The 9,078-nt window shown below is 43.4% G+C and overlaps 1 long non-coding RNA gene across 1 annotated transcript; it reads left to right on the top strand.

Moving 5' to 3' along the window:
* The first annotated feature begins 591 nt into the window (after positions 1–591).
* On the top strand, positions 592–3,233 carry LOC135376613 (uncharacterized). The gene is made up of 3 exons (XR_010417771.1): positions 592–813; positions 1,305–1,361; positions 3,135–3,233. It is a non-coding gene; the product is annotated as an uncharacterized LOC135376613 (long non-coding RNA).
* Positions 3,234–9,078: the final 5,845 nt, after the last annotated feature.

Genomic DNA, 9,078 nt, shown 5'->3' with positions numbered 1-9,078 from the left:
GCTATTTTTTCAGTTCCTTGAGTAAGAATCAGGTGCTACATAATTAGCAGCACCTGTTTCCTACTCAAGGAACAGAAAAAATAGCACCAGTTTTCTTTGGTTCGCCTATTTATAAAGTGCTAGTGAAAGCTTAATTTGGAACACCCTGTATTTAAAGGTTTCCCCCTACATTACGCTTCTCTCCATTGAATATCAGATACGTCACCAACAATTGTATCCACCTGAAAAGATAGTTACGTTATTTCAACCTGCGGCACCCATTTGTCTTGCCTATGCTTTCTATGTGTTGGTGGTGGAATCCGTGACTTCCATTTTCTCAATACTTGCTATTTTATTGTTTCGTGCTGTGCTCGACTGAACATGTAGGTGCAGTATGCTATCGTGCATTTTATTGATCGAAATGAAATCGAAGTCGTGTCGTCTTCCTGGCTGTCGGGAGACGTATGCAGGTGGCATGACCCACCCATAAAGTGGAAGGACTGATTCGAAAAGCCTGCCCCCCCCCCCCCCAGGAAGCCAATACGAACTCGAAGTTCGCGTTAATGGACCATTGAGTATGTATATTAACAGACACACATAATCGTTTTAAACGTTAAACGTTTTATTTATTAATATAGCTGCACGCATGTGCCAATGGCTCACTGGCCTGTATTCTTACCTCACAATGGTGCAAGCAAAAGCTGCCACCTTCTCAATACACATCCGAGTAAAATGCTTCGAATGAGCTGCACCTGAAGCGACCTCGTTGTCCCATAGTCATGGACAGCAGCGAAGATGAGCTCCCACCAGTTGTGGACACCTTTCTGCGAAAAGGTATGTTTTACATTCTCTCTGCGCGGCATTCTTGTACCCGAAAGCTAGGTTAGCTTGCCTAGCCTAGAAAGCTTGGTTTCGAAAAACCACATATTTCTGCTACCAAAGGTGTACCACATGAAACGCACTAGTTACGAATTCAGGAGCACCTGCCAATAGTAGAGGTAACAAACAAGGGGCTGCTGGTGGAAGCTAGTCAGTCACGTTTATTTAATGAAAAACAGTCTGGGGGTAGATAAACCTCTGGCTACAAAGACTTGCAATATGCAGATTATGTGTCCATCAGCAGTACGCGTCCATCACTGAGTGTGACACAGCAAGGATCGCAAAGGAGTTGTATGTATAAAGTGCTAACGCAGACTAAAACGATTGTAGTCATCTAGGGGCACTTCTTATTCAAGGAAGCCTGTGCATTGAAGCAGTGAACTTCTTCCTACGCACTAGCTTGCAGTCCAATATGTAATGTGAAGTTTGCCTTCCCGTGATCACAGCTGCTGCCGCGCAGGTCACTGCGTCGCAAGCTCAAGGACTTGCGTTGCAACAGCGTGGTAAGCACAACGATTTACGTATATTGTTCGTATGTAGAGAATGATTTATCCTACGTTTTAACAATTATTATAAAAACAACAAACTGGCACCTCATTGATATGTCCGATTGGGCTCTCTCCGAACTTTTTCTCCGGAGAGTATGTGTATCTTGTATACGAACACAGCTGCCCTGTATAGTTGCTAACCCGGTATAAGAGAAGTATAGTCATGGAATCAGCAATCTCCCCTGTCATGCTTTTAAATGGTGCACACCACAGTAGTGACACACCTTCCATTGCGTCTCATATGAGTCCAAATTTACCTGCCGTCGTTGACCTGCAGCAGACGTAGTATAAGAGTATCTCATCGTGGCTGATCAGAGCAGCGAACATATAGGGGTGGGACAGGCGACGAAAACAACTTGCGTGAGATTTCAATAGCAATTATGTGTTCACTAACTAGGAAAGCTGCATGTAGGCTAATCCAACCGAAGCCACCTATGTGAATCAGCCTAGGTGTAGCTCGTCCCCTTGATCTTTCCATGAGAAACAAAAACAAAATTGTACATTTTCTTGGGGGTGTGCATATAGGCTATAATAATTTTTATGAGAATTTTGTTTCCTTAATCATTCGGAGTGCATCGAAGATGGCCTAAAGATGAAAAAATGTCGTTCGTTTCATGCGCCTTTTGACATGATGTTTCTGTGGCTCTTTTGTCTCGAGTTAGAGGGGAAGGGTTGATGTAGCTTTCGGAAGGGCATATGGAAGGGTAAAAAAATATATGACGTGATGAAAGCTCACAAGCAGAGCACCTGCTGGGCTGCGGTTTACGGTCACTTTTCGAACAGTTAGGCCATTCTCACAAAAGCTTGATTTTTTTAGGCTGACTGCAGCACAACAATGAATAATAAAATTGTTAGAGCGAAAATCAGACATCGCGCCTCCCAACTCTCAATTGGTGAATGGTTCCGATAACCAACATCACCTTTTCGGAATTGAATTGCAACATTAGCAGGCCAAAATGGGGTTTCTTTTAGAGCTTACATCGTGACAATAGCAAATTTGTAACGTGTTCCCTACCACTGTGAGTACATCCACCTAAAAGGTGGAAATTTGTTATTCATGTCTCTTCATGCTGTGCGTAATGAATTGCAAAGTGTCAATGACAACTCTCCAAGAACTTCCACATGCTCCGTATGGCACTGTGGCAGCAAACTCACCTGCTCACAAGTCTAGTGCCTCTGCAGAGCAAAGTTTCAGACACACAGGAATTCATTTCCCAGCGATGTGGAAGAAGTGAATAACTTTGAAAGGCTACTCACTGTTGAGAACGAAAAGCAGTTGGTAAGTAGAGGCAGGGTGCTTTGATTTGATGAGTGAGTCAAGGTGACAAGTACAAGTGGTGAGGTGTAGGCTTGTTTTTACAGGAGTTTATTATGCTGTGTGGATAACGTTACATGTCTGAATGTCCATGTGGTATATGCCATAGGTGCAGGCCAACTGGTGTACAAACTCCACAATGTGAAAATCCTGGATCCGGACACATCTAGAGAGAGAGGGGGGAACTTTGACCTGTCCTTTTTGTTTTGTCCCGACTAAGGCTTTTCGCCATTATCGATACGCCCATTGGTGTTGCCGTGCACTGTTCATCAAAAGAAATACGGTGCCCAGGGCACGGTATTCAGTCGAGCGAATTATGAAATTGCCAGGAAAGTCTGTATCATCTGGCTGTTCAGAGGCTGCGCACATACTGATGTATTTTTTGTTGCTAACATGAGCATTACTTTTTGCAGTTACAGGAACTCACACTGCTTGAAGGCCACTCAGTGAAATGTGCAGTCCGAAGGATATTGGCCCACAGACGAGCTAGCCCAGCTACACAGTTGGAAACAGGGAAAGGTAACAGAAACGGAAACGGATATCGCGCAGTTAGAGTACCTGAAACTGAGACGGAAACGACAATATTTTACGGTAATAATTCGGGTACCGCAAGACTCAAATTTTTGCAATTTTTCACTGTATCACGCAGGTAAATTTATGAAATAAGCCTCAATGAAGCAAATTAAAATTAACTGAACAACTAAAACTAAAATGAACTATCAGACTGGAGCATATAAGTAACTAGTATACAGTAAATAGTCCTTATACGCTGATGGTGACTTGGAAGTTGCAAGCGTGAGTAACATTCCTGGAAACCATGTTCATATTAGCTGTTCACAGAAATCACGTACGTACATGTTTATTTTGAATAAACGCTGTCTCTTGTATGCAACTATTCATGTACCCCTGATGTCCTCGAAATACACTTCAGAACGTAGAGGGATTAAGTTTTGTCACGATATCGATGTTCTTTTTTTAGTGAAAAAAACAAAAACAAAACAAAACAGAAATAATGAAAACAAAGAGGGGGCTGGAGGTCGGGCGGTACCGAAGGTAGGAAAGTAGGAAAGGGAAACTCAGGTTCCTTGCGCTCACTTTCACAGACATCCTTTTGTGCAACTGTATTCTATTTAAGTGTAGAGAGCATAGGTTGCACACCGTACATGTGCTGGAGGTAACCAACTTTCCACATGGCGCTGTAGTTTAGCATGCTTTGGGTGCTACATCTTCTACATCATATGTGTATTTTTTTCATTTCAGCCTTTCCCTGTAAGTATGCCTGCTTGTCACATTTCACCTACACACGCAGTTATTTTTTTAGTGTGTTCATTAACACGTGCATCATATGATGATAATGATCATGATGATTCAGGTTTTTATGGCGCACAGACAACTAAGGTCATAGTCCTCCAAAACTGTGGTGAAATTATGACTAATTAAATATGTGCGTGAACAATGATAGGGATGTGATCAGTTAAACTTCTATGCGATGTTCAGTAAAAACTTCTTGACAAATACATAAAATAGCTATACAAAATTACACGAGATTGACTATCCCGGTGTCTTTCAAGAAGTTAAAAATGCTGTTAAAAGGGACGACAGCCTCATCACCCAGCAGAAGGGCTGGGTGAAGAGGTAAATAGTGTGTATAAAACTGTCTAAAGTGATGTCTACGATGGGCCTCATGGTGCGGACATGAAATGAGTAAATGTATAACGGAGAGAAGTTCACCACAGTGCTCGCCCTGAGGTGGCTCCTCTCCACGAAGTAAAAACCCATGAGTGATGAATGTACGTCCTATGCGTAACCTTGTTAATATGACACTTTGAAAACGATTTTCTGGACGCTCTCCATGATGTTGAATGTTCGGTTTATTCAAATGAAGCTTGTTATGCGTTTGGCTGTTCCAGAAATTTTGCCAGTTTACATGAATTGACTGCTTTAGTGAAGATACAATATCATGTAAGGGTAATTCAGAGGGGGTTATATCATTTGAAGCGGCAGCTGCAGCAGCCTGGTCTGCTAATTCATTGCCCTGTATGCCAACCTGGCTGGGTAGGCAGCATAAGATTACAGAACATCCTTTCTTGTTTATCGTGTGGGCTATGTATTGTGCTCGCAGCACAAGAAAATTCTTCTGCTTGTGTATGCTACAGATAGCATTAAAGGAACTCAGGGAATCCGTGTACACAACTGCTGATTTTATGCAGCCTTGAAGAATGTAGTTCAGTGCAAGGATAATAGCATAAATTTCTGCTGTAAAGCTGGATGCAATGTTTTTTATACGGTGTGATCTTGTGCATGTTCCAGAGACCATGGCACACGTTACCCCTGCACTAGACCCATACTTACCATCGGTGTACACCTCATCGTGATTCCCAAAGCTTTGTTTCAAATATTCAAACTCTTGTTGCAGTATAGGCATCGCAGTGTTATGTTTGCTGTATTTCATAAGTGTAGTGTCAGATCTCACAGGTGGTTCCCAGGGTGGGATCCTCTTACTACGTTGTGCAACCAGATACTTGCAATAAGAGAAATTGTGAGACTCACTCTCATTTGCAAGACGCATACAGAATGGTGGAACAACTGAGCGTTTGTTAGTGAAGAACTGTTCAAACCGTGTGCTTGTAACACACGGCAGTGCAGGGTGTTGAGGATGACGTCTTATTCTTAATGTGTAAGATGCCCCAAGATAAAATCTACGTCTAGTCAAAGAGTATTCATGAGTTTCAACATACAAACTTTCAACTGGTGAGGTTCTAAAAGCACCAGTTATCAGCCGAAGTCCTTGATGATGTACAGGATCCAGTATTTTTAAAACAGATGGACGAGCTGAACCATACACAATACTCCCATAGTCTAGTTTCGAACGCACTGTCGAAATATAGACTTTATGCAACGTCTCTCGATCTGCACCCCAGGACTTGTGTGAAAGAATTTTAAGAACATTATTCGATTTGATACATTTGATTTTTCAGTTTTTAAGATGCGACAAAAATGTGAGCTTTTTGTCAAATATAACACCGAGGAATTTGTGCTCGCTTCTTACAAGAATGCCATGGCCATTCAGTTTCAGAGATGGTTGAGGGAAAACACCTCTAACTCTTGAGAAAGGAACACATACAGTTTTCTCTGGTGAGAACTTAAAACCATTTCCAGTAGACCATTTCACCAACTTATTTATAGCCAGCTGCATCTGTCGCTCACATATTGTCAGGTTGGTAGAGGAATAAGAGATTTGGATATCATCTACGTAGAGAGAGTATGTTATAGATGGTGGCATTACACTGGCTACGTAGTTGATTTTTACGAGGAATAAGATGACACTGAGTACGGATCCTGGGGGACGCCGTTCTCTTTTACAAAATCATGGGATAATATGGTGCCCAGTTGAACCCTAAATGGTCGATTTTCAAGGAAGTTAGAAATGCACTTGAGAAGGCGACCCCTAATGCCGAAGGAATATAAATCTTGTAGAATGCCGTAACGCCAAGCAGTGTCATAGGCCTTCTCTAAATAAAAAAAATACAGACAAACAGTGCTGCCTTCTTACGAAAGCTTCGCGGATAATTGTTTCCAAGCGAACGAGGTGATCTGTTGTGGAGTGCCCCGCTCGGAAACCACACTGAAGTCGACATGTTAAATTATCCTCTTCCAGGATATGCATCAGACGGTTACCAACCATTCGTTCAAACGTCTTGCCAATACAACTTGTAAGGGCAATAGGCCTGTAACTTGAAGGGTTCCTTACCCGGTTTCAAAAGGGGAATTATGGTGGCAACTTTCCATCGTACAGGTAGCACTCCTTGTGCCCAAACATGGTTGAAGAATTTCAGCAAGCATGATTTGGACACCTCAGACAGGTGGTCAAGCATCGGATATGTGATCCGGTCAGGACCTGGAGCAGTTGCTTTTGCATACAGTAAGGATCGAGACAGTTCTAACATGGTGAAAGGCTGATTATATGCGTAAGCATCACCCCCACGCAGTGGGATTATTTGTTTTTCAGCCATTTGTTTAACTTTAAGGAATTCACTACTATAGTGGATACGCTTTGGAAGTGATGCCCGAGTGCATTAGCCTGTTCTTCCAGGTTGTCACACACTTTTCCATTTACTTGTAAAAGAGGGACAGACCGACTAATATGTTCGCCTCTAATTTTGCGAAGCCTGTCCCAGACCATTTTAGATAGGGTATTACGAGATAGAGAATATACGAAGGTTTGCCAAGAAGATCGTTTAGCTTCCTTGCGGGTCTATCTGGCCTTCGCCCTTGCTTTTTTGAAGAGTAAGAGATTTTCTGATGTAGGGAATCTCCGAAATCTACCCCACGCAGAAACAACACTGCATTATTCCACTCTCGCAGATCAGGGTAGCAGTGGGCAGATTCCGACTGCAGCAGTCAGCGGTGACCACATGTACGGGGAAAGGACGAGCAGCGGCAGAGTTTCTGCACAAGTTTTGTGTCAGTAAATAATGCGGATTGCAAGCGCTGGTGTGTGCGTCGGTTTCCTGTTCTCTAATGTTCTCCTGATGCTGCATATCGCTCATGTCGCTCAAAAACCGACTGCGACCATCGACTAAGTTTTCCTTGTAAACTTTAAACACTGTGAGACACATTATTATATCGTATTAAGCAGTACAACGTGGTATAAGTGAACGCACACCAAACGATATACGGTACATCAGTGATCTGCAAACGCAAAGAAAGCTACAAGAAAGATTGCACGCATGCCCTATGCATGTCCTGCTTGAGACGTAATTACGACGTTCACATTTTCCAAAACGCTCTACCGGGATGTACAGTGGGTATCCGAGGAATATCTGGACCTACGGGACGTTCGGGATCTATCCCGGATATCCCCTGTACATTCGTGGTTTACTGGGATGTGGGGATGCACTTTACTGACATTTTCAAGCTGTCAGCTGTCTGGCGGCGTTGTAATGCCACTTAATGTCTGTTTTCTGTGCTGGGGGTATAGCAGCAGTGTAGCAGCAGTGTAGGTTTCAATTTAATGCGCAATTATGGAGTGTGGCGGGGTACGTACGGGGGCGTTGGGGGTGTACATGTTGGGTCAAGTGACTGTTTTCTCCTTGGGGAGATGCTAGGTTAGCATATCAAGTGTGTGGCTGTTGAGCAATTTTATTCGAAAATTGTTTTGGCTCATCGTTTTTGCTTCTTTTACGCATTGCGTAATTCCATTTGAGTTGCATCAACTTCTTTCTATTTAAAACCCTGGCGAGGCTGTGCTACCAGCCCACCGTGCACGTGCACTTATAATAGATGCATTGCATTCAAAATAACTGAAGCTTTTTTTGGTTCAAAACTATTTATTTGATACATGGGTGTACTGTCTGGGCCACACAGTCTGGGACAATGAGATTGCAACGTTGTAGATGTGCATCCTCGGTTGCTGGGTTGCTTGTCGAAGAGAAAGGTACGGAGCCATCTTTTTCTTCTGTTCGGTGTTCGGAAGTTCGGAAGCTCGCTCGGAAAGGTGGTGCTGGGTGCGCATTGGGTGTCTGTTTCGCGCAATTCATCACGGCAATTCATTCGTTGTCACTTTCGTCGTGCACATTGTTCGTCGCATTTGTAGTCACATTAGGCCAAGGGAATATATCTGTTCAACGAGTTGAAGCCGCTTTGGGTATCTGCTTCGCGCAAGCCTTTCTTGCAATTCCTTGGTTGTCACATTCCTACTGCCACGTCGTCAATTTCATTCTTAGAGGGATTCATAGGTCCGAATCAGGTGCGACATCCTCTTCGACATTCTTTGTCACACCTGGAGGCACATTATCGAGGGAAGCATGAGAACGATATTCCTCTGTCCGGTTCCACGAGGTGCACCGCTGGTGTATCGCTTTCGCATTGGGTATCTGTTTCGCGCAATCCTTTCTGTCAATTCCTTGGTTGTCACATTCCTACTGCCACATCGTCAGTTTCATTCTTACAGGGACTCATAGGTCCGAATCAGGTGCGAAATCCTCTACGACGTTCTTTGTCGCATTTGTAGACACATTATCGAGGGAAGCATGAGAACGATATTCCTCTGTCCGGTTCCACGGGGTGCACCGCTGATGTATCGCTTTCGCATTGGGTATCTGTTTCGCGCAATCATTTCTGGCAGTTCCTTGGTTGTCACTGTAGTCACTGTGGTCTGAAACAGGCGCGACATCCTGTTCGACATTCTTTGTCACATTTGTAGACACATTATCCAGGGAGGCATGAGAACGATATTGCTCTGCTCTGTTCTGTTCCATGAGGTGTACAGTAGTTGTATCGCTTTCGTTGTGTCGTTTCGCTATTTCATCCTTAAAGACTCACAGGTCCCAAATAGGTGCGACATCTTCTTTGTCA

The sequence above is a fragment of the Ornithodoros turicata genome, unplaced genomic scaffold, assembly GCF_037126465.1.
Source record: "Ornithodoros turicata isolate Travis unplaced genomic scaffold, ASM3712646v1 ctg00001178.1, whole genome shotgun sequence".
Classification (NCBI taxonomy): domain Eukaryota; kingdom Metazoa; phylum Arthropoda; class Arachnida; order Ixodida; family Argasidae; genus Ornithodoros; species Ornithodoros turicata.
This window is presented reverse-complemented; position numbering and strand designations above follow the sequence as displayed.